The 26,925-nt window shown below is 45.5% G+C and overlaps 1 long non-coding RNA gene across 1 annotated transcript; it reads right to left on the bottom strand.

Moving 5' to 3' along the window:
• Window positions 1-3,745: 3,745 nt before the first annotated feature.
• Window positions 3,746-23,219, bottom strand: LOC133058459 (uncharacterized). Its single transcript, XR_009693338.1, has 2 exons — window positions 22,990-23,219; window positions 3,746-4,613 (listed from the first exon to the last, which is right to left on the bottom strand). It is a non-coding gene; the product is annotated as an uncharacterized LOC133058459 (long non-coding RNA).
• Window positions 23,220-26,925: the final 3,706 nt, after the last annotated feature.

The following is a 26,925-nucleotide window of genomic DNA, read 5'->3' as shown; positions in this document are numbered from 1 at the left end:
ACTGTCAGTCTCTAATAGTAACCCATCAATCTGATGATAAAAATTACTCCAAGAATTGAATGGGCTCAATATTTCAGGGAGAAAGCCCATTAGAAAGGTCACTGTGGCTTGGTGTAAGTTTATTTAATAAATATTTTTCTTATTTGGAGGTTTTAATTTTAAGTATGTGGTCTACTCTTTTTGTATGATTATTTGCTCAAAAAAATTTTTAGTCAGCAACACACCTCGTAAAAATTTAATATGTTTCAGAGCTCTCTTTACCGTTTAAAAAAACACAAATCAGACATTCTTGCATTTTGAACGTGGTACCCCCATCACCGGGCTCTCCCTGAAGAAGGCGCTTCCCGACCTGCTAATGAAATTACTCTTTTTAAAAGAAAATTGCACTCGAATGGAGGGCTGTCTCAGGCGGTTCCTTCACTGACTAAGGGTCTGAACATCAACCTCTCAGATGGGTCCTGACTTCCTTGGTCACCTGCACACTTCTATCTTTAAATTTGGGGAGGGCCTGACCTCTGATGTGCCTTTGGCTTTTGGAGCATTAGAGCAGGACGATGATGACTCAGTTGCTCGAGAACCCTGGGTTGAAGTCACAGCTCTGGCTCTCCTGGGACATACCACCTTGGACAAGTTAACTCACCTCTCTGAGCATCATTTTCTCATCTGTCCCATAAAGTGGTTAAGCTTCGCATCTCAGGGATATAGCTTGGACATTAGAGAGCAAACTGGAGAACACTGATCCTGAAATGAGTCCTCACTGAATATGTATTATCCAAGGGCTTCCCTGATGGCTCAGTGGGAAAGAATCTGCGGGAGACGCAAAGGACGTGGGTTCAATCCCTGGGTCAGGAAGACCCCCTGGAGAAGGAAATGGCCACCCACTCCAGTATTCTTGCCTGGAATATCCCCTGGACAGAGGAGTCTGATAGGCTAGAGTCCATGGCGTTGCAAAGAGTCAGACATGACTTAGCAACTAAACAAGGGCCTCTGAAAGACATGGTTTGCCAAGAGAGTGGTTACTGGGTTCACAGCTTCACTTACTTAGAAAATTAGTACTTAGACTTCCAGCTCTTCCCTTTCACCAAGCCTAGAGATTTGTACCCCTGGGCAACCTCACCTGGTCATATTCCATAACCAACTACTTTGAACAACAGGTTAGCCAAATTTATTCATAACTGGAGAGAAATAGCCCTAACTTCTACAGTTCCTTTATCAACTGGGAAAAAAAAAGTACAACTTAAAAGTTGAGTATTCTGTTTTTCTTGGCAGAAAAAAACTGAGGACTTAAGCTCAAAAGACAACCTCTCAGATAGCTCTGATACACTGCTCTGAAGATGTAAGGGAGAGGCCAAGTTGTGCAGGAATTTCGCAACCAAAACCAGATACTCAGAACTTCAAAAGGGTTTTAATTTTGAAGTGAACTTCAAAATTAACAATTTCTTGTTAATTAAAGAAAATCAGAGTACTCAAGTTAATGAATTTAGCCCTTTTCTATTGGGTTCCCTCGTGACTCAGATGATAAAGAATCTGCCTGCAATGCAAGAGACCCGGGTTCAATCTCTGGGTCTGGAAGATCCCCTAGAGAAGGGAATGGTAGCCCACCTCAGTATTCTTATCTGCAAAATTCCACGGACTACAGTCGGACATGATTGAGCAACTAACGCACATGTATGAGAAGATGTAAGGGTCTGGGCTCATTGAGATCATTCCTTTGATCTGCATCCTGTCTAGAGCCGGCATCCTGTTCTTTCCCATCCTGAATCCCCTTGGGGTCCATAGTCAGGGCAACAGCAGTGTCTGATGGTCTGGTTGTCATAACATCCTTTGCTTACTGGTTTGGCAGGCAACATTCTTCTTGGATGCCTTCAATTAGAAAACATTTACTGAGCATTTTTGTGCTCAATTATACTGGAAAGTGAAGTTGCTCAGTCGTGTCCAACTCTTTGTGACCCCATGGACTGTATAGCCTACCAGGCTCCTCCGTCCGTGGGATTTTCCAGGCAAGAGTAATGGAGTGGGTTGCCATGGAAAATGCCTTAAATCATAGAGGTGCATATTGGAACATTTAAGGGGAAATGTCATGTCTATGCATCCATGCATGCTAAATCGCTTCAGTCATGTTGGACTCTTTTTCAACCCCATGGACTGTAGCCTGCCAGGCTCCCCGGTCCATGGGATTCTCCAGACAAGAATATTGGAGAGGGTTGCCATGCCATTCTCCAGAAGATCTTCCTGACCCACGGTTTGAACCCACATCTCTTATGTTTCCTGCACTGGCAGGCGGGTTCTTTATCACTAGAGCCACCTGGGAGGCCCCCATGATGTCTGCACCTTAAAATACTTAAGCAGAAAGAAAAGAAAGGAAAAGTGGAAAGCTGACTGCTAACCTAGAAGAGGAAAATATGCGTGTATATTTTTTCTGGCTTTCTATATATTTGAAAATTTTCATGATAAAAGTAGAAATAAAACTAAGTATCACAAAAGAGGAATATCTATCTGGGAAGATTGCTGGAGAGGATTAAGCGAGATACTTGGCACAGACCCATAATAGACGCTCAGGAACCATTAATTCCACTAACTCTTGAGTTCACACGAGTTACACACTCTTAGCCACATATACCTAGTTTCTTCACCTTTGAAAACATACCAAAATCTTCACCTTGGAGCAACATGATAAATCCTATAGCTTAATTCTGTCTCACAGCCTTGTGTGGGAGTTTTGTAACCAAGATCTCTTGAGCACAAAGACTGACTTTCGCGATGATGGGCCACCCAAGAGTTTTCCACTGACCATTTCTTTTTTTAACTTTTTATTAGAGTAGAATTAATTTACAATGCTGTGTTGATTTCAGGTACGCAGTAAAGTGAATCAGTTATACATGGACACATAGCCACTCTCTTTTAGATTCTTTGGCCATTTCTTTCTAAAAAGAAGGATAAGGTGGAGATAAAAGCTGCTCCTTTGAAGTTAGAGAGATGTGGACATGTCTTTACACCCACGTGGAATTAAAACTTGAACTGGGCAGCTGATTGACTTGGAGGACCTTCAGTATTTGCAGTCTCACAAAAGGATCATTGTGTCACCCATGGATATGCTCGTACACCACGGGCTATGATGGCCAGCACAGGATAGGTGGACTAGGCCAGACTACTGGAGTGGGTAGCCTTTCCTTTCTCTAGGGGATCTTCCCAACCCAGGGATGGAACCCAGGGCTCCCGCATTGCAGGCAGATTCTTTACCAGCTCATCCACAGGGAAGCCTATAAGTAGGTGAAGTGATAGTAACTGCCTCCCACCCTTCTGCCCCCACCCCGTCCCCAAAAGACACAAAGACCAAGCAGAGGGCCTAACTGGGGTTTGGATTTAGGCAGGGGGTGATTGTTGTACACAGTGGTCTTTCGTTGGCATCAGGTACTTCGCTTTCTTGAGAATCCCTTGGACTGCAAGGAGATCAAACCAGTCAATCCTAAAGGAAATCAAGCCTGAATATTCATTGGAGGGACTGATGCTGAGGCTCCAATATCCTGGCACCCGGATTCCAAGAGCCAACTCACTGGGAAAGACCCTGATGCTGGGAAAAATTGAAGGCAGGAGGAGAAGGGGACAACAGAGGATGAGACTGTTGGATGGCATCACTGACGCAATGGACGCAAGTTTGAGCAAGCTCTGGGAGATGGAGAAGGACAGGGAAGCCTGGAGTGCTGCAGTCCATGGGGTCACAAAGAGTTGGACACAACTCAGTGACTGAACAACAACTTTGCTTTCTGTTTTTATTTGTTTTCTTTTCATTGACACACTTCAAGGAGAAAATAAGAAATGACAAGAAGAGCTTATTTCAACAAACATGTACTTTTAGAACATGTGCTGGAAGCAGAACGCATTCAATCCAAAACTGACATCCAGCCCAAGTGGCCAGAAGGAGGGCTACTTGGAGGGCCTTGGGAGGGCCTTCCTTTTACAGTTAAGGAAACTGAGTCATCAACTGGCCAGAAATTGAAGAGTCCAGCCCATCCCTGGGGCACCATGTATCCGTCCACAGTGGCTGTTCTTGTCTGAACAAAAGGGTCTTGTGGCAGAGCTGAGAAGAGCAGACAGGACAAAAGAAAGCGATTCTTCTTTTTGCTCCTCCAGCCTGGAAGTGCCAAAAACCACAGCAAGGATAACATTCAACCATACACATGCCAGCAGAATGACGTGTCAAATGCACAGAGCAGCTGATTCACTGGGACAGGAGTTCAAGTACCAACTGTCCTCCAAAAGCCCAAGCAGAGTGGTGAGGCCTTGCTTGGATCTGCGAAGGCTCTGAAACAGGTCAACAATAAAAAAGATCCAGGACGCATGGACTGGAGCGCTGAGAAGATGCTGCTCAGAAAGGCGGGGCAGAGGGGACTTTTAATTGCTGACCTGTTGGGTGAGACGCCCGTACATGGTTTAAGGATGCGGAAGTGGGTGCGATGTGGTCGTGGGACACTCAGCTCACATCCCGGGTCTGCTTTCTGAGAGGAAGGATGCACCTGGCCCGTGTGTGTTCCTTCTGCTCCACTGCAGGGGCTGAGACCATGGAGGGGCTGGGATCCATGAGTGAAGTTCTTTCAAGAACCGTCAGGAAGTATCTACAAAACCCAAACAAACGATCTTATTCCAGAACCTGGAGATGAGCCCAGATAAGTGAGCACCTAACCTCCAGTGGCCACCTCTGACCCTCCCAGAGACACCAGCTCATTCATCCCTCACTCATCCTCACCACAAACATCCACGGAGCACTACATCACTCCAGGCAATCTGCCAGGCTCCAGGAGACTTGCACATTGCAGCTGATCTCCACACCATCGTTCATTCCTTCACTCATTCATTCATTCAGCAGACATTCCTGAGCGCTGTTCTGCATAGTAAGTTCTGGAGCTGCAGCAGGGAGCAAGACCGACCTCCTCCCTGACCTTGCTGGTAGTCAAATGGTTACAGGGCATTCAGGGAGTCAGGTGACCTCAGTTGACAGCCCCCGGACACATAGCTTGAGCCTCAACTTTTTCCCCCTGCAAAATGGGCATTATCCTGCTTTTCCCACAGGGTTGCTGTGAGATTCAGAAGTAAAAGAGGTGAAAACCCCACTCAAGTCCTCATACCTTGGAAAGTATTCTCAGGAAGAGGGAAGGTTTTGTTCATTCCCTCTGAGCCATTTACAGACAGACAAAGAAGGTACCAAAAATCTGTATCGAGTTACTGACTCATAAATGGGGAATTTCATAAAGAGACCACTGTGAGTGCAGTGACTTACTGAGAGCAGAAGGCTGTCAGGGCAGGGCCGAAATCACTTCCATTACATTCGAAGAGCACCGTGTGGTTCACAAAGGCGTTCTTGTAATGTGTAGAGCACCTCGGCAGGAGTTAGCCTTGCTCAGGTGGGACTCAGGCGGCGTGGGGGGCGGGGACATTGCTCACCTGGTTTGCCCACCCTGGAGGCAAGAAACTGAACTCCAGATTCGGTTAACATCTTTATACCGAGAATACGTTGAGAATAACTGAATCCAGACTATGAGATAAAGAATAATGTGCAGCTCTCTACCTACATGACTCATTGTGCAGAGTCATTGGAAAAGACCTTGATGCTGGGAAAGATTGAAGGCAGAAAGAGAAGGGGGTGACAGAGGATGAGATGGTTGGATGGTATCACTGACTCAATGGGCATGAGTTAGAGCAAGCTCTAGGAGATGGTGATGGACAGGGAAGCCTGGCGTGCTGCAGTCCATGGGGTCACAAAGAGTTGGACACAACTGAGGGGCTGAACAACAATTTAACAATCTACGTGACATACATCGATGGCACGCCCCAAACCCTGTCTGTGAGTTTTCCAACTTGCTCAGGCAAACAAAAGTTATGCCCATCGGCAATCTTCTTTTGCATGCAGTATTTCTTGGTTGGTTGAAATAAGGGGAGAAAAGGGAGTGGAGGGGGACTGTCACAAGGGAAAAGTTCATTGAAGGCATTTCCCCAAAATTTCTTGATGCTTATCCCTGCTTCCCCAAGGAGAGCATCACCGGAGGCTAGATGACAGCAGCCCTGTCCTCTGATTGGAGCCCGTTCAGGGTCTGTACCATCTGTGCTGCCCTGATAAGGCATCAGTTTCTAGTCCTCCCATTGTTCCATCATGAGAATCTGAGTTTAACCCAACCTGCATTGGAACACACATTTTCTCACTCTGGGACTGAATTGTCTAAGAAATCTCCATCTCATTGTCTACAATTGCTTTGTGTGTGGGGGGTGGAGTGGGGAAGGCAAGGGGGGACCTGGCTGAATTTTTATGGTCTTCACTGTTGCTTTCCTGACAGCCGTGTTGAAACTTGGGGACACCTGTTAGTCTTCCTCTAGACAGCTTACAGAGGTATCCCCTGAAGGTGTCTGTCACTGAGGATGACCCTGTCTGCTCGTCTCTGCAGGTTAGCAGTGGGAAGTGCAATATGGGTCACCTGATTATCAGCACCAGCAGAAAATTCTGCCCCACCCTGGGTATGTCAACAACTCTGTGTTATTTCCTGTATCCCAGAAACAAAACGAAACTAAAATCACGTCCTTCTCTATCTGAGGAAGCCTGTGGCTTTCTTGACCATTTTCCATTCACTCATGAATGGACCAGCCCTCTATAAGCAACATCACATTTGAGCCTCAAGACAATACTGGGTGGTGGCCAGAGCACATAGAGATATATCAGTTGAATTTTTTTCCCAAAGGAACATAGTAGAGTGGTCTTGTCTTTCATCCCTTCTAGCTCCAAACTGATGGACAGCTTCCAGTCAATCCCTTGACCTCTCTGACCCTCAGTCTCTCTGTCTGTAACCCCTCTTCATCCGCACAGGCTGTTTCTGCTTTGACTTTTGCTACAACTCTATGCAGGAATCAACTCCATGCCAGATTTCACAAGAAATCCAGTCACTGCAAGAAGTTCATGACTTCTAGAGATGGTAACTAAAGGGGGGGGAGTCCTAGAAGAAGGTCAGCTCATGCCAAGCACAGCAGCAGCAACTAAGGAGCCTGTGTTCTCCAAGTTTCCATCAAGGATGTCTCTCTCACTATTGCCCCTCCCCCGTGCAATCCCACCAACCTCTCCCCACACAAGACTTCTTCAACATCTTCCCTGCATAGGAGATGGGGATCTGGCCCTTTCTTCTGGAGATCTTCTCTGGTCCCAGCATCCTTCCCAGGTCTCATGTAAAGGTTTTTCCTCTAAACAAAGACAGTCCCTTGTAGAAGGAAGAGTTGAGGATCTAAGTCTCTCCTCCTCTACAAGAAGATTGTAATATAATAAAATGTCCTATCCCCAGCCCAGGTTCTCATGAGGACCAAATGAAGGAGAATGGGTGCAAGTAATCTTTGTAAGATGCAAAGAATTAACCAAATGTCAGGACTGATGGTGGTAGCAGTCACATGGCATTAGAGGTGGGAGAAGTGATACCCAGACCAGTATATACACCTCCCACACACGTGCCCACATACATGCGCACACAGACACACACACACACACACACACACACACACACAACTGAAATAAAGGCTTCACAAGGCAATATCTAGGTTCACAAGGCAATATCTACCCTACTGTGTGCGGTCTAAGTATTTACTCTCTTCCCTTCCATTGCAATTAAAAATGCTAATTGTGGCCCACAAAACTTCCCCAAACCCACCGATGAGTCACCAGCCTGACTTAGAAGTATCCTGATATAGTCCCAGCTTCATCGTACAAAGGTGAAGAACACAAGGCCCACTGATTTTCTAAAACAAACGTCTACTGCCCTCCCACCAGCTCACACAATGTACTGAACTGGGGGAATGCCAAGGCCATGTTCTCCTTGAGGACGTCACAGACCAGCAAAGGCCTAATGAAGAGGCAGGTCTGGACAATGATGAGCACAAGTTCACATGATCCCCGGACAAGGGCTGGAGTTAACGCTACACGTAGAGTTCTTTTCTTTAAAAAATCGCTTGCCTAGTATAGTTTTGAAAAGTAGCAAAGCTTTTATTCTAACTCTGTTTTTGAAAATTTCCATTTGCAACCCCTGTTGATGAAAAACAAAACATAAATGTTCATGACTTCTGCTCCGTGTGTATAAATCTGCCAGAGTCTGAGGTCAAAGCAGAGAAGCCTAAGAAGGAAGAGTAGGCCTTCAGGAGCCAAATAATACAAATTCTAGGCTTTTAAATCATTTTACAGCTTAAAATGCACTTCCATATAACATTGCCTGTTTTATTTCAATATTCACAATAATCCCATCATTTTATTATTCCCATTTTATGGGTAGAAAGCTGAGGCCCGGGCGGTGACTCACCCAGGATCACCCAGTCAGCAAGTAGCAGGAATAATAAATCTTTGATAAGTTGTAAGGGGAACAAGAAGGCAGCTCAGGTTAGGCACAGATTTGGGGAGGTCTGGGTTTCTCTTAAAATTACAAAATACCACAATCCCTCATAAATTCAATAAACGTCAAGTCATTATAAAAATCAACTATATATTTCAATATATCATAAATGCTCTGCATAAACGTTGCTTTATCATCCCTTTCCTGGCATGGACTTCTGTTCCAGGTGCCAGAAAGCAGAGCCCTAAGGCCACTCCCAGCTTCAATTCTCAATAAATTAAAAAAAAAAAAAGCCTCAGGACATAAGCCAAGAGTTCTTTGTCTCGGCCCCTGCTCCCCGTGTGGCACTGACTCGCATTCTCCACTCCCAGAGTGAGTTTCCTTCTCCAAACTGTTTATTTATTTCTAGAAATTCTCACAAGGCTAATGACGAAAAACTGACATTTGTCTAAAAGAGCTCAGACTGCGAGAAAATGCAAAGCCCCTGAAGGGACAGTTGTGTGAACTTGAAAGGGGGGATTTTAAACCCCACTTGCAGATCAGAGCCAGAGGTCACTGTGAGAACCAGACGGAAGACAGGTTCGAATGCAGTTGATCTTTGCAAGGCCTAGATACTTGCAGAAAAAAATAATAAATAAATAGAACATGTACTCCCATTTGCTGGGCTTACAGAAGAATTCTCTTTTTAAGTTTCTTTGCTCTGTCATTAACACACACACATACACACACATATTCACACACAAGCAGTACACACAGAATTTGAAATGAACTTCATCAAGAAAAGTTAACAAGTTTATAACGTAGTTTATAGAATTTGTCTCAAGCCCATGAACCTGTAAATTGTTTCTCATGTAGAGGTAGGTCCAAAAGTTGTTATTAAATGAAAAATTTTATTTATTTTTCGAATGTCAAATTTTCAGCATAGAATGCCTGAAAAGCTGGACAAAATTCGAATCAAAATATATTTTATATGGCACATTAAAGAAATGCCCCAAATCCTTCAAGCTAGTCTTCAGTAGTATGTAAACCAAGAACTTCCAGATGTACAAGCTGGGTTTTGAAGAGGTGGAGGAACCAGAGATCAAATTGCCAGCATTCATTGGAACAAGCAGAAAGGAAGGGAATTCTAGAAAAACATCTACTCCTGTTTCATTGACTACACTAAAGTCTATGACTGTGGGGATAACAACAAACTGTGAAAAATCTTTAAAGAGATGGAAGTACCAGGCCACTTTACCTGTCTCTTAAGAAGCCTGTATGCAGTCAAGAAGTAACAGTTAGAACAATGGACTGGTTCAAATTGAGAAGGAGTACGACAAGGTTGTATATTGTCATCCTGATTATTTAACTCATATGCAGAGTGAAATGCATCACTGGGTGAGGCCCAAACTGGAATCAAGATTGCCAGGAGAAATATCAACAACCTCAGATATACAGATGATACCACTTGAATGGCAGAAAGTGATGAGGAAGTAAAGAGCCTCTTGATGAAAGTGAAAGACGAGAGTGAAAAGCTGGCTTAAAACTCAACATTCAAAAAACTAAGATCGTGGCATCTGGTCCCATCACTTCATGGCAAATAGATGTGGAAAAAATGGAAACAGTGACAGACTTTATTTTGGAGGGCTCCAAAATTGCTGCAGATAGTGACTGCAGCCATGAAATTAAAAGATGCATGCTCCTTGGAAGAAAACCTATGACCAACCTAGATAGTGTATTCAAAAGCAGAGACATTACTTTACCAGCAAAGGTCCATCTAGTCAAAGCTATGATTTTTCCAGTAGTCATGTATGGATATGAGAGTTGGACTATAAAGAAAGCTGAGCACCAAAGAATTGATGTTTTTGATCTGTGGTGTTGGAGAAGACTCTTGAGAGTCCCTTGGACTGCAAGGAGATCAAGTCAGTCCATCCTAAAGGAGATGAGTCCTGAATATTCATTGGAAGGACTGCTGCTGAAGCTGAAACTCCAATACTTTGGCCACCTGATGAGAAGAACTGACTCATTGGAAAAGACCCTGATGCTGGGAGGGATTGAAGGTAGGAGGAGAAGGGGATGAGAGGCTGAGATGGCTGGGTGGCATCACCAATGTGATGGACATGAGTTTGAGAAAGCTCTGGGAGTTTGTGATGGACAGAGAAGCCTGGTGTACTGCAGTCCATGGGGTCACAAAGAGTCGGACATGACTGAGCGACTGAACTGAACTGAAATGAGTCACTGGAAGAACTGATGCTGAAGCTGAGCTCAAATACTTTGGCCACCTGATGGGAGGGGCTTACTCATTGGAAAAGACCCTGAGGCTGGGGAAGATTGAAGGCAAAAGGAGAAAGGGGTGGCAGAAGATGAGATGGTTAGATAGCATCACTGACAAAGGGCATAAATTTGAGCAAACTCCGGGAGATAGTGGAGGACAGAATAGCCTGGAAGCCTACAGTCCACAGGGTCCCAAAGAGTCAGACACTACTGAGCGACTGAACAACAACAACAGAAAGGAAATGATCCTGGAGGAAATAAGTAAGCATTGAAAGTTGTAAGCAATGGTAGTTGTATGATCCTATTTGCATTTCGAAAGGTTGCTCTTACAGCAGAGGAAGAATGGGTTGGAAGAGAGCAAGGCCAGGTACAGCCTGGCCAGATGAGCAGATATTACCATATTCCAACCATCAGTGATGAGATGAGGTTAGAGGAGACAGTTTTCCAGGAGTCTCTAATGTTTTCACATGTCTTGGGAGTGAGGCACTGATTTCTGTCTGTTCTGGACTATATCTCCAAAGTGAAAGTTGTTCAGTTGTGTCCAACTCTTTGCGACTCCATGGTCAATACAATCCATGGAATTCTCCAGGCCAGAATAACTGGAGTGGGTAGCCTTTCCCTTCTCCAGGGGATCTTCCCAACCCAAGGATCAAACCCAGGTCTCCCGCATCACAGGCAGATTCTTTACCAGCTGAGCCACAAGGGACCTTTGCCTATCCAACAGCCTTGGAAGAGACAGTGTCTCCCTGGAGAACAAAGAGGCTTGCTTATGGCAAACAGGAAGGAAGAACCGCTCCTCTGTCCCCTCCTCCCAGAGCACTAGGCATGCTTACTGCCCGTTATAGAGGATACGGGTTCCCAAGCTCAGGGTACTCACCATGTGTGCAACTGTCTTCTAGCTCACTGCATTATTCTGAGCGAAGTGAGGTTCAGGGAAATGGCAAGTATTCCTCACCCTCTGGCTACTGCTAATTCTGTGAGAAATACAATAATACTCTCCATACAAATGAGTTTTCTCCCAAGAACGTGTTCGTAAGTCCAATTTGTTCGTGAGTACCACAAAGTTGGCATAGGTACCCAACTAATGCAATCAGCTACATAGTACTATATATGTTTGTAGTATTGGGTTTATAATACTTTTCACACAAATAAACTTAAATAACAAACAATCTGAAAATAAAGGGAGCATTGTAAATCTTACAGTAGAGTGCTGCGAAAAGTATGATAGTACAGGACAACAGCTGGCATACAGGGACTGGCATCGAGGGAACAGGAAAGAAGAGTTACTGACCGAGGTGGGAGACGGTAGAGCGGAAGTATCGTCAGCAACAGGAGACGGAGGGCGAGCTGCCGTTTCCCTCACTCCTGATGCTGATGGAGTGTACGTTCACAGCTTTTAAAGTCTGCAACTTGAAGATTTGCATGTAGGGAATATACTGCACATCATCCTCTGTCTTTGCCCCGTAAGATTTATGTCTTCTCCTGGCATCAGTGAAACCACGGTAGGCTTAACTGTTCACTTACAATTAAGGGAAAATATCACACTATGGAAAATAGTGTGGAGATTTCTTTAAAAACTGGAAATAGAACTGCCATATGACCTAGCAATCCCACTTCTGGGCATACACACCGAGGAAACCAGATCTGAAAGAGACACGTGCACCCCAATGTTCATCGCAGCACTGTTTATAATAGCCAGGACATGGAAGCAACCTAGATGCCCATCAGCAAACGAATGGATAAGGAAGCTGTGGTACATATACACCACGGAATATTACTCAGCCATTAAAAAGAATTCATTTGAATCAGTTTTAATGAGATGGATGAAACTGGAGCCCATTATACAGAGTGAAGTAAGACAGAAAAATAAAGACCATTACAGTATACTAACACATGTATATGGAATTTAGAAAGATGGTAACGATAACCCTATATGCAAAACAGAAAAAGAGACACAGATGTACAGAACAGAATTTTGGACTCTGTGGGAGAAGGTGAGGGTGGGATGTTTCAAGAGAACAACATCGAAACATGTATATTATCTAGGGTGAAACAGATCACCAGCCCAGGTTGGATGCATGAGACAAGTGCTCAGGCCTGGTGCACTGGGAAGACACAGAGGGATCGGGTGGGGAGGGAGGTGGGAGGGGAGATCGGGATAGGGAACACATGTAAATCCATGGCTGATTCATGTCAATGTATGACAAAAACCACTACAATATTGTAAAGTAATTAGCCTCTAACTAATAAAAATAAATGAAAAAATAAATAAATAAATAAAATTTAAAAAATTTTAAAAAAAGAGAAAATATCAGGCCCTTCAGGGCTTCCCTTGTAGCTCAGCTGGTAAAGAACCATCCTGCAATGTGGGAGACCTGGGTTTGATCCCTGGGTTGGGAAGATCCCCCTGGAGAAGGGAAAGGCTACCCACTCCAGTATTCTGGCCTGGAAATTTCCATGGACTGTATAGTCCACGGGGTCACAAAGAGTCCGACATGACTGAGTGAGTTTCACACACACATACGTCAGGCCCTTCAGTTTTTGACACTGCGATATGCTTGTTACAACAGAAATGGAGAGAATGGAGTGTATAGGAAAGAAATTTACTTGGTTTTTGGCAATAAGGGAAGAAAAATATTAAATTAGAAATAAATTTATTTTTCCTCTTTTATACCCTCTCTTCGTTCCATGGATACATCCATGAATCTATCCAACTCTTGATCTTTTGTGGTGCTGAATAGAGGTATGGATTAGGAGAAAAATCTAAGAGGCACAGACAATTATGGGATTGATTTATATCAGAAAGTGTTCAGAGTAGATCGTGAAATTAAAAAAAAGAGAGAAGGGGAAATAACGGATCCTTAGGTTTGTAAAAAGTAGTGGTATTTGAAAAGTTTTTAGGAAAAAGCAGGAAGGAATTGCTCGGAGATAATTGATACATAGATAGATAGACAAGATAGATGGATAGATAGAGTGAATGAGCAATACCTAGAGACAGAGAGAAAGAAAGAGACAAAAATGCAGAAAGCACATTTCAGGTTTTGCTGTTTAATATGAATGGAACCTCTCTTTAAATTTATGTAGAATTCAGTAGAGGTTAGAATTATTTTAAATTTTCATTTTTCGTTGCAAACTGCTGGATTTTTTTTCCCTATGAATTCAAGCCAAGTTTAACTTCAGGGCAAGAGCCAGTAGACTAAGATATATGTAGGTTACAGGTGTAAGGCTTATGAAACAGCAATTTATTAGATGTGCCACTTTAAAAAAAAAAAAAGAAGGAAAACAGAAATCTGTGATAGCACTCAGGTTCCTGGGTTAAATATCTGGTTTTATGGGGTGCCATTTAGCACACTAGGTAATACAGGTGGGAGAGTAGGTTTGGGTGAAAGTTATAGGGTTTGATCTTGAATGTGTTGAGTTGGGAGTGCCGTAGGTGTGCAAGTAGGGGGGCCTTGGCTGGAGTTTGTGGCAATGATAAGGCGCCAGTGACAACACCATTGGACGAGAGGCTACTGCCAAGGATGGGGCCCTGGAGCACCCCACAAAGAGAGTGGGATGGCCCCAGGGGTAGAGAAAACTGGAAGAAGGGGTATTGCAAGAGCTCCAGGACGATCACACAACAACCATGTGGATCAAGTGCTGGTATCCAGGAAGAAAACCTTGAGATCGTTCCATTACTTCTCAAAGTAAAAAACAAATAAAAACCGCAGTGAGATATAAAAGACTTTTACAAAACATAGTCCTATTTCAAAACAAGGTCTAGAACCCTGCAAGTCACTCAGGGAAGAGAAACACACAACCATAAGTTGGGGAGGAAGCGAGACCCAAAGAAAGGTGAAAAGGTGAAGTCGCTCAGTCGTGTCCAACTCTTTGCGACCCCATGGATGGTAGCCCGCCAGGCCCCTCCATCCATGGGATTTTCCAGGCAAGAATACTAGAGTGGACTGCCATTTCCTTCTCCAGGGGACCTTCCTGACCCAGGGATTGAACTAGGGTCTCCCACTTTGCAGGCAGACTCTTTACCAGCTGAGCCAACAGGGAATCCCAAGACCTGCAGGCTCCAAGCCAAAAGCCAGCAAGGAACAGCCAGAAGTTCACAAGTGAGAAGGCAAGAGGCCCATGCCAGGCTCACTGCGGGGAACCTGGAGCTGAGAGAGAATCTTCCACCCATGAAAGGAGGCTGAGAAGGCTGTGGGGACTGCCCAGAGCCGAGCAGACTGTCACGAGGCCAGGTGGCTCTCCTGCACGTCAGCAGCGCCCTTTGTGCGGCTCTCCTCTCTGCAACTCAAATTCTGTCCACCTTGGCCTCCAGGACTCCCAGCTCTGTCATTTCGACTCAGGGAGACCCCCGACCCTTCCTGGCTCCCCCATCCTTGTGCCACACCCTGGAAACTCTCCGGACAGGAACCGGAGAAACCACAGCCAACGTCACGTGTCTGCCCACTCTTGGGAACCACTGCCCCGCACCGCCAACTGTTTCATGTATGAAGACTGTAATATTCAGATAGTCCATCCAGGTTTTTGTTTTCTCGAATGTGAGGGTAAATTTGGTTCCTGTTACTCCATCTTGGCCAGAAGCGGAAATTCTTCCTAAGACGTTAAGTGCCCTCTGCCTGGGAGCTGTAGAGTCCAAATTCACCCTTCCAGCCCTGCCTTCTCCCCACACTCCAGCTGCCTATCATCTCCTCTCTCTCTCTCTCTCTTTTTTAATTGGAGGATAATTGTTTTACAATTTTGTGTTGGTTTCTGCTGTGCAACAATGAAAATCAGTCATTATTATGAAAGTGAAAGTTTTAGTCGCTCAGTCGTGTCTGACTCTTTGCGATTCCATGGACTGTAACCCTCCAGGCTCCTCTGTTCATGGGATTCTCCAGGCAAGAATACTGGAGTGGGTTGCCGTTCCCATCTCCAGGGGATTTTCCCAACCCAGGGATCGAAACTAGGTCTCCTGCATTGCAGGCAGATTCTTTACTGTCTGAGTCACCAGGGAAGCCCCCAAACCACGTGGAGTAAATATATATATATATATATATATATCTCCCCTCCCTACTGAGCCTCCCTTCCACTCCCCCATCCCGTCCCTCTGGGTCATCACAGGGCACCAGGCTGGTCCCCCTGTGTTATATAGTAGCTTCCCACTAGCTACTTCACACATGGTAGTGTATACATGTCAATGCTACTTTCTCAATTGGTTCCATCCTCTCCATCCCCTGCTATGTCCACAAATCCATTCTCTGTGTCTGTGTCTCCATTTCCATTCAGATGGCTAAGTTACTCAGACATGCAATACCTACAAGAACCTTACAGATTTATTGCCCCACTCATGCGTCTGTTCCCCCTGCCCCCAGCCCTATTCTCCTTCCCTCAGCCTGCAGCATTCATGTCTTCTCACCTATGCAAGCAGTTCCTGATGCTTCTCGGTCTCTCAACAATCATTCCCCTCTCAAGCACAGACACACTTGCCTCCAAATAATCACAACGGCTTCTGTCCATCGTTCACCAAAACACTACCTATATCTGGCTCCAGCGCCTACACCCAGATCCAGACAACCAGCATCTCTTGCCTCTTATGTTGCAATGGCCTCCACGCTGGCCTTCTCTGTCCAATCTATACCCAGCAGGCAAAATAACGCTGTAAAATATCCACCATGTCACACCTCTGCATAACATCTCTTCATTACACTTTGAGCAAAATTTGAGGTCCTTCCATTCTGCAATTCAGGCCACCTTTCCCAGGACACATACTGCACTGGTTTCCGTTCTGCTCCAAGGGACATTCCAAGCCCACTCCTGCCCCAGGGCCTTCTCTTTTTTTGGCTAAGCCAGGACTTCATTGATGTGTGCAAACTTTCTCTAGCTGTAGCAAGCAGAGCTACTCTTCACCGCGGTACACAGGCTTCCTATTGTAGTCACATCTCTTGTTGCAGAGCACAGGCTTCAGGCACACAGACTCAGTCCTTGTGGTGTAGGGGTTTAATTGCTCCACTGCATGCAGAATATTCCCAGAGCAGGGGTCAAATCTGTGTCTCCTGCATTGGCAAGCGGGTTCTTATCCACACTGTACCACCAGGGAAGCCCCTGTTCCAGGATCTTCACACGTGCTCTTCCCTCCCCTTAGTTCCTTACCCATCCTCACTGCTCCGCCTTCCAGTCTGTCGAATGTCACCTCCTCAGGGACCTCTTCCTCATCCAATCGAACATCTAACGTGGGTCCTGCTCTTGCCCATTTGACATCTCAGCCCATGTTTGTTCCTCTTACAGCACTCAGAGTTTCCTGCTTCTTTCTGTTTCCACTTGTTCACGTGTCCTGTCTATCTCACTCACGTGGCCAAGCAGGAGGACAGGAAACACTGACTGCCTTGTTCTTCATTCTATAATCCCAGCACCCAGCATGGTGCTGGGATCTCTGCGTAATGAATCGACCGATCAATCATTCAAAACCTCAGTGAATTGATGAATGAACAAGAAGGTGCAACTTCATCCAGAAGGTAGTGTGCAACCATTTAAAAACCTTATGCAAAGAAAGGACAATCAGCTTCATGTTTGGGAATCACTATTGTGGCTATGACGTGGACAGTGATGGAAGGGGTAGGCAGCAGTGAGGCCAAATGAGGAGGGGGTAAAGGAGGCACCTCGTGCAAAACATTTAAGGAGGTGCTCGCTCTCATGGCCCTGCAAGGTTGGAGTCAACTCCCAAGAAAGAGGGCCTCATTAAATGTATGTCCTAGGTGCCTCCCCAGCCTCCCCCTGGTTCCAGGCCTGGGCAGCAGGGAGACTCTTTGGGAGATTATTGCAACAGTTGACAGCAACCCTGATAATAGAGTGGGTCAATCTGAAAGATACCAAGGAGACCTAGACACACCAGTGCCTACTCGCCAGCCAGCTCTGTACAGATCTCCTCATTCAATCTGTCCAAAGACACATTGAGGTTCCTTCTCATTTTCTTAACCTGTTTATAACACTTTTCAAGCCTCCAGAGGTAGTATCTTAGCCACCTGTCACCTCACGATCCACAAGTGGCATTTTGTGGTGAAAAGGGAGCTCCTAAAGGACATACTTCGGCCACCTGATGTGAAGAGCTGACTCATTGGAAAAGACCCTGAAGCTGAGAAAGATTGAGGGCAGGAGGAGAAGGGGATGACAGAGGATGAGATGGTTGGATGGCATCACTGACTCAATGGACATGGGTTTGAGTAAGCTCTGGGAGTTGGTGATGGACAGGGAAGCCTGGTGTGCTGCAGTCCATGGGGTCGCAAAGAGTCAGACACGACTGAGAGACGGAACTGAACTGAAAGGACATTAGGAAAGGTTTGCCGTTCATAGATTCAGAATTTGAAGGCATTTTAAATAGAAGAGAAAGGAAGCCATTAATTTCGTCTAGCTCTTTTTCATTTTAAATTAATTAATTTGGCTGTGCCACACCTTAGTGGCAGCACACGGGACTTTTGATCTTCACTGCAACATGCAGGATCTTTAGTTGTCGTATTTGAACTCTTAGTTAGGACATGCAAGATCCTGTGCTCCATGACAGGAGAGGCCACTGCAGTCAAGAGGCCTGGGTGCCACGGGTAGGGCATAGCCGCTGCTCACCAAAACTAGAGGGAGGCCCATGCCACAGCAAAGGCCCAGCAGAGCCAAAAATAAATAAATAAAGTTAGTTTTTAATAGCTGCTTGTGTTAAGGGATTAGAAGGCTTCAATTTTCTTAACAAGATGTGTGATCTTGGATAAGTTACTTAATCTTATGAAGTCTGTGTCCTTGCCTGTAAAATAAGACTAATAGTATCTGCCCCACCTAGTGACCATGGAGATTCAACTAAATAATCTCTGCAAACGGTTCCCCCACGCCTGGCATATGCTCAGTAAACATCTATTTTCTGTCTCTTGTGTTAAAGTTTTCAAAGCACTCTCATATCCATCATCAGGTCTGATCCTCATGCTGTTGTTGTTAAGCTCTTTGCGACCTCACAGACTGCAGCATGCCAGGCTTCCCTGTCCTCCACTGTCTCCTGGAGTTTGCTCAAATTCATGTCCGTTGAGTGGGTGATGCCATCCAACCATCTCATCCTCTTCCTCTCCTTTCTACTTTTGCCCTCAATTTTTTCCCAGCATCAGAGTCTTTTCCAGTAGTCTTCACGTGGCCATTGGAGCTTCAACATCAGTCCTTCCAATAAATATTCAGGGCTGATTTTCTTCAGGATGGCTGGTTTGATCTCCTTGCTGTTTAAGGGACTCTCAAGAGTCTTCCCCAACACCACAGTTCAAAAGCATCGATTCTTTGGCGTTCAGCCTTCTTTATGGTCCAACTCTCATATCCATACATGACTACTGGAAAAGCCATGACAAGCCTATAAGGCCGATAAGAGGGATGATTATTACTCAGCTTTACAGATATGGAAACAGAGGCTGGAGATTATTTGAAAGAGAGTTGCCCAATGCTATGTGGTTGGAGCCAGGTGGAAAGGGGACAGAAGAGGGTGAAATCCAGGCCGTGGGGCTTCAGACTCTACCCCTGGGCTATCTTGCCTTCTTGTCTTCTTCTCCTTCTCCCTCTCTTTCCTGGGGTCTCGTGTTTTTTTTTTGTTTTTTTTTTTTTTTCATTTATTTTTATTAGTTGGAGGCTAATTACTTTACAATATTGTAGTGGGTTTTGTCATACATTGACATGAATCAGCCATGGATTTACATGTATTCCCCATCCCGATCCCCCCTCCCACCTCCCTCTCCACCCGATTTCTCTGGGTCTTCCCAGTGCACCAGGCCCGAGCACTTGTCTCATGCATCTCGTTTTTTAAAAATTCACTTGTGGTGGGTGAATACGTAGGCATCTATCAAAGCGAACGACTGAAAAATAAGAATGTAAGCTTGTGAAATGTGGACCAGGCCAGCAGACATAACACCTGTGTTAGCAGACGCCAGTGGAAAGCCTCTGGTCATATTTCTGGAACGCTTTCCTAGCATGTGAATGAAAAACTCGCTCAGGCTGCTCAAGGAAGACAGACATGCCCGAGGACTTCAGGGGCTCCCCGGGTGAGATCATAGCCTCCAAGAAAGGAGGCCCAGGAGACAGGGAAGCGTACCGTTGTGGTTTCTGTTCAGGCCTGCATGCATTGCTGCGTTTGATAAACATTCAGCTATCGGTCGTGTAAAAAGATGAGCTGTGCTCAAAGGCTGCTGGAAACACATGCAACGCAAGTGCTTTTGCCTCTCTGCCTGAGACTGAGGGGAGGCTGGTTTGGGGTCCTGAAAATGAAAGTTAGAGTAAGCACTGTCGTCCAACAAAAGGAAGAGTTCAGAGCAAACCCAGAAGACCAGTGCAAGCTTGGTTGCCACGTCCCGCCAGCCCTAGCCAACTCCTTAGGGAGGAGGGTCTCTGGCTCAGAGCCGAGAAGGAATTAGGGCTCTTACCCTCCAGTCAGGGTCTAGCGGATGCAGAGAGAGAAGTAGGTGGGTGGTTGCCATACTGGCCATCTGCACATCCTGAGGAACAAATTCCATCTCCCTTCCCAGAGCTCTGGAACCTTCCAGAAATCCATCTCTAGAACCTTGGCTTCCAGCCCTCCTGCCCTGAGAGCTCCCGCCCACCCTCATCATTTCCTTCTGCCTCACAAGGACCTCACAACAGATCACTGCTGTCTCTCTGATCATTTTAGGTGTGGTGGAATATAGAGAAACGTTTGAGCCTCTGGGAAAGGCTAGGCGGCAAGTGAGGCTGAGCCTCGAAGGAAGGGAACTTGACCTTTGTGTTGGGGGTGGGGGCAGGCACAGTGGGGAGCAGACACACCCAGGGTGGGGGATTTGGAAGACAGCTGGGTGCTGGGGAATAGAACTCTTGTCCTTCACTCCCTAATATTTATTGCTGTTACTATATTCACCACACTTACCCATAGTCATAGATTTTGGGGGATAAATAAAATGGCCAAGGGGACATGGTCTGCTTCCCAAGTGGCCCAGAGCCAGTTCAAGATGGGGCACCAATTTGCAGTAGCAGAAAGAGAGGAGGCCAAGAGGAAGGAAAGTGAGAATTTGTGGAAATTGCAAGGACTTTGGATTCTTACCACCAAAACCCTGGGGGTTCGAATTAAGTCTACCTGAAACCTGAAGGGAAAGCTGAGTGACTCTTGCCTTTCTGTCTGTTCAGTGTTCCCACCTGAGAATAACTGCACAGTGTCACCACCACCCTGATGCCTTTGCATACAGTCGGAGCTTAACCATTGCGTTAAGTTGTTTCACAGTCCCCTCTACACCCAGACCACCCAGGGCTCAGTCGTTCAGTCGTGTCTGACTCTGCAACCTCCGTGGACTGTAGTCCATCAGTCTCCTGTCCATGGAATTTTCCCAGGCAAGAACACTGGACTGGGTTGCCAGTTCCTCCTCCAGGGGATTTTACACCCAGCACAGCACTCTAAAGGCTAGATCACAGACTGAAGGACAGCGTGACAGCAACCAGATCCTGAACTAGGAGTCTGAAGGGCTTGAGTCTTCATCACTGCTTGGCGGTTTGCCAGATTTACCACCAGGACAAGGTGAATGCCTAGCCCCTCTGGGCTTCAGATTCCACATAAGTAAGATGGGCATGAAAGTCTAACCGAAGGGCCCTGATATTAGCTACTCAGTGAGGTGGTGATGCAAAAAATGTACCTAGAAGAGACTCATAAATGATCATTGTTACAGAAAAACTTTTTAAAACCTTCTTACAGTATTACTGATACTTTGGGACTATAACTAGGAAAGAAATGAGTTTGGGGACGGGCCACGCATGTCTGAGCAAGCACTACCACTTGGACACGATAAAAACCATCCTCTGAGGGACCTGCCGGGAACACTCCCTGCCCACCACCCTTCTGACCTCTGCCTGTCTTGCCGGCCACCGTGTCTGTCCTGGTCTCTGGGGGTCTTGGTATCATCTCTGCGTCTCTACGCCTCTGTCTTTCTGTCTGACTCTTCCATCCACGCTCCTGGCTACAGTATCACTCTCTGTATCTCTCTGTTTCTAGCCTTGCTTCTTGCCCATCATCTCCCGTCCCTCCTTTTGGTCTTTCTGTCTCTCCCTTCCTCTCTCTCTCAGCTGGTACTTCCTCCTCCTGTTCTCCTCTTATCTCTTGCTGTCTGTCTCTCCCCGTCTTTCTTCTCTCCCCATCTTTTTCTGTCTCATCCTCTCCTTCTGCCTCTCCTTCGTTCCTCTCTGTGCCTTTGCCTTGCCTCTGGAGTCTCCCCTTCCCCTGACTGTTTCTGTCTCTCTGACCGTCTCTCTGTCAGGGTCCATCTCTCCCCTGCCCCGTGTTTTCTTCCGTGAAGCTCGTGGGGACCGAGGTTGTGTCCCTGTCGTGACCTCTCTCAGCAGTCTCTCCCTCAGCATCCCACACTCATCGTGACCGTTTCTCATCAGAGCCCCCAGGTCAGTATAAACCCCCCTGGTCTCCTATAGGCCGCGATGGTGCTTGTGCGCAGCCAGGCAGCAGAGGCTCCTGTCCAGACCCAGGGGGAGGGGAGGCCTGAGCCTGGTGTCAGTCTGTCCTGGGGAAGATGCCCGGGGCTCTCCTGCCCCGCGGGAAATCTGTTCAGGGTACATCCCAAAACAAGGCCCCCCTGAGGCCCCACAAAACATGGACACAGCGTTCTTCTTTCATTAGCCTCAAGGCAGTTGTTCTTTTGTGTTTTTCTGATTGTCCAAATTATAGGTGCTCTTAGCAGAAAATTTAGATAGTATGAGAAACAGTAAAGTTGCAGAGACATTACTTTGTCAACAAAGGTCCGTTCTAGCCGAGGCTATGGTTTTACCAGTGGTCATGTATGGATGTGAGAGTTGGACTATAAAGAAAGCTGAGCACCAAAGAATTGATGCTTCTGACCTGTGGTGTTGGAGAAGACTCTTGAGAGTCCTTTGGACTGCAAGGAGATCCAACCAGTACACCCTAAAAGACATCAGTCCTGGGTGTTCATTGGTAGGACTGATGTTGAAGCTGAAACTCCAATCCTTTGGCCACCTGATGCGAAGAGCTGACTCATTTGAAAAGACCCTGATGCTGGGAAAGATTGAGAGCAGGAGGAGAAGGGGATGACAGAGGATGAGATGGTTGGATGGCATCACTGACTCAATGGACATGGGTTTGGGTGGACTCCAGGAGTTGGTGATGGACAGGGAGGCCTGGTGTGCTGCGGTTCATGGAGTCGCAAAGAGTCGGACACGACTGCCCGACCGAACTGAACTGAACTGACAGATGCAGAAAGGAAAGTCACTCATTATCTGACCACCCAGAGGCAGCCATGGTTGTCATTTTGGCATATTTTTGTCCAGAATTTTTCCCACACATTTTTTCTCTCTCTCCCCTACCCCACTCTCTCCCCTATCTCTCGTCTACATGAGGATACAAGAAGAAGGCACCTACCTGAAAGAGGCTCTCACCAGGACACAAGCATGCCAGCTCTCTGATCTTAGACTTCCAGCCTCCATGACTGTGAGAAGTAAGTATTTGCCACTCAAGCCTCCAGCCCATGGTACTCAGTTACAGCAGCTGAAACTAAGACGCCAAGTAACTAACTTCCAGATAATATTATCTTGTGATTGCTAAACCAACCCTCATGAGATAGGCTCTGAAAGCTGTAGAGGAAGTGCACACCAAGTAATATCACAAGTGCAGGCAAACAATAGGAAAATGAGATCCTGGTCTCATTTCTTTCTCTCTGTACAAACTCGTGCTGAGCCACGCCATAGAGGTAAAAGTCAATCACGGCTCAAGGAGGTCGGACAGGGAGTGAACCAAACATTTTTGAAGATGTCAAGAGGACTGTTATGTGTTGAACTGTGTCCCTCCAAAATCATATACCGAGGTCTTAATCCCAGCACCTCAGACTGTGACCATATTTGGAGACAGGGTCATTTCAGAGGTGACTGAGTTAAAATGAGGTCATCAGGGTGGTCCCTAAACAAGAGACGGATGTCCTTACAGAAAGGGGAACTCTGGACCCAGAAACACACACTATGGGAAGACCATGTGCCCCCACCACGTCAACACCTGCATCTTGGATTTAAACCTCCACAACTGTGAGAAAACAAATTTCTGTTGTTTAAGACACCCAGTCTGTAGTACTTGTTTTATTTTTTTTTTCATTTATTTTTATTAGTTGGAGGCTAATTACTTTACAATATTGTAGTGGTTTTTGTCATACATTGACATGAATCAGCCATGGATTTACATGTGTTACTTGTTTTAAATCTTCATCCTAGCATATACCTCTTTTTCTTTCTTTTTTTTTTTTAATAAGGTCTTTTAAATTTTTGTTTAATTTAGCTTCTTTTTTTTTTTCAGCTGTGCTGCACAGCATATGAGATCTTAATTTCCAGACCAGGGATCATACAGGTGTCCCTGTACTGAAAGCATAGAGTCTTAGCCATTGGACTTCCAGGGAAGCCTCGAATCTGTGGTATTTTGAATAGCAATCCTAGCAAACTAATACATATAGTTTATCAGTTTAAATATATATTTATCATCATGTGTTAAATTATGTGTATATACATATGTGTGTGTGTGTGTGTGTGTGTGTGTGTGTGTGTGTAAGCTCAAATAATTTTCCTAATAGAGCTATCCAATCAGAACATCTTTCTTGGCTACATTTCACTTCCCATGAGAGCCTATTCTCTGTAGGTTTCTCAAAATAAACTCTTATCATTGGAGTAGCCTAGATGGGTCTCTGTCTCCCAAAACTATTAATACCTGGTTAAGACCCTGATGCTGAGAAAGATTGAGAGCAGGAGGAGAAGGGGGAGACAGAAGATGAGGTGGTTGGATGGCATCATTGACTCAATGGACCTGAGTTTGAGCAAGCTCTGGGAGATAGTGAAGGACAGGGAAGCCTGACATGCTGCAGTCCATGGAGGTGCAAAGAGTGGGACACGACTGAGCAACTGAACAACAAGACTCTCATCCATCCCAGGTCCTTTACCCCAGAGAGACACAGCGTTCAAGTCCGGGACTTAACGTGGACTTCACCATTCACCAAAGGGTGGCTCAGATTAGTGATTTTTTTTAAGAACAAGCACATCTCACCCAACTCATAAACGAAGATTCCAACTTCAGCTGGTCTATTTGACAGGAACTGGTCAATGTGTGGCTATGATCAATCTGACTCTCAATTTAAAATTAAACAGCTTACTGACACATGTATATGGAATTTACAAAGGTGATAACGATAACCCTATATGCAGAACAGAAAAAGAGACACAGAAATACAGAACAGACTTTTGAACTTTGTGGGAGAATGTGAGGGTGGGATATTTCAAAAGAACAGCATGTATCCTATCTATGGTGAAACAGATCACCAGCCCAGGTGGGATGCACGAGACAAGTGCTCCGGCCTGGTGCACTGGGAAGACCCAGAGGAATCGGGTGGAGAGGGAGGTGGGAGGGGGGATCGGGATTGGGAATACATGTAAATCCATGGCTGATTCATATCAATGTATGACAAAACCCACTGGAAAAAAAAATAAAAATAATTAAAAAAAATAAAATAAAATAAACATTTTAAAGATCTGAAAAAAAAAAAAAAATTAAACAGCTGCTGCTGCTGCTGCTGCTAAGTCTCTTTAGTCGTGCCCGACTCTGTGTGACCCCATAGATGGCAGCCCACCAGGTTCCTCTGTCCCTGGGGTTCTCCAGGCAAGAATACGGAAGTGGGTTGCCATTTCCTTCTCCAAATTAAACAGAAGTTAATTTTAATAAGTTGTCCAGTTTTCATTTCCCTTTTGTCCTCTATAATGTATGGTTCTCATCATATTTTGTAAAAGTTTTTTAAAAGCCCTGTAGTATCAACCTAGTCTAGGGTGAAACTATTGATAAATTTCAGACAATCACCCTTCCAAATGAATTAGTGAAAATGAGGGGAAGAATTTTGAACAGATATGATAAATTGCTGTTTTCATTGCCATAGCTACTATGAATCAAGTCCTTCCTGTCTGCCGGGGACTGTGTTAAATGTTTTACAATAACATGATCTCAAAAATCCTGATTCCAACCCCATAAAGCAAGGAGTGATGGCATCAGGTGATGTCATTCAGGTGAGGAAACTGAGGCCCAGAGTCACACGACTGCTACATGGAAGAGGCATGGTTCTAACAGGGCCTTGCACTCTTGGGATATCCCTGGTGGTCCAGTGGTTAGGACTCAGTATTTTCGCTCTAGAGGAGGCAGGTTCAATCCCTGGTTGGGAAACTAACAGCCCACAAGCTGCACGGTGCAGCCAAAGTAAAAATAAAATAAAAATAAATAAGTAAATAAAGCTGTGCTCCTTTGTCTGCTTTCACAATACAACCAAAACATGCATGTAGACAGGTAAATTTCACACACTTCATACAGACCTCAGGGTCAAGTTCAGTGGTTCTCAAACTTGTTCAGGCGTTATTGGAATACCTAAAAGCCAGGCAAGATACCAGGAAGTAGTTACACAGTTAATTGGATTTTTGGAGTAAGAGCAGTTTTAGGAGCAGAAAAATATATGTGTTTATGACATTCAGTCTCATTCAGAACAGGGACTCATGGAGGGAACAGGCTGTCACTGAGCCTGAGAGACAGGAATTTCATCCTTAATTAATTCATCCTTCCCGCCTTCTCACTGGTTTTGCTAGTTGTAAGGACTTGCAAACAGATATCTAGGGAAGCAAGAGAGTTTTAGGAACTGTTATGGGAGACGGGGGCTTCCCAGGTGATGGGAGCGCTAAAGAACTCACCTGCCAGATCAGGAGACATAAGGGGCACAGGTTCAATCCCTGGGTAGGGAAGATCCCCTGGAGGAGGGCGTGGCAACCCACTCCAGTATTCTTGCCTGGAGAATCCCATGGACGGAGGAGCCTGGCGGGCTACAGTCTAGAGGACTGCAAAGAGTCAGGCACAACTGAAGCAACTTAGCCCACGCACGCTCAGGAGAAAGACTGAGAAAGGTCCATCCAGCGGACCCCAGGGCTAGAATGAGACCTCCTGAACCCCAATCCTCGCTCTACTCTTTTCAATCCTTACCTTACAGCTCAGTCTCCTCATCTGGGAAATGGGGATAATATCAGCAAATACCTCCATGGTGATTGTTACATGTAACGCACTAGACAAAGCAGTTTCTTTTTTAACCTAAAGAGTCAATAAATAGTAACTATTATCCCCATCATCATGAAATTGCTTTCCCAGAAGAACTGGAAAGGCTGCCTTTATTTCGGTTTCCATCAAACATCTGTTTCCTGCAGGAACATACCTGATACCATTGATCCAGCTTAACGTGGCTAAGCTAGTACCAAGGACTGCATTGACTTGACACTGATGATCTCAAAGCTGTGAGACTAA

This window comes from Dama dama, chromosome 6, assembly GCF_033118175.1.
Source record: "Dama dama isolate Ldn47 chromosome 6, ASM3311817v1, whole genome shotgun sequence".
NCBI lineage: Eukaryota > Metazoa > Chordata > Mammalia > Artiodactyla > Cervidae > Dama > Dama dama.
The sequence above is the reverse complement of the archived record's forward strand: the minus strand, read 5'-3'. Positions and strand labels throughout refer to the sequence as shown.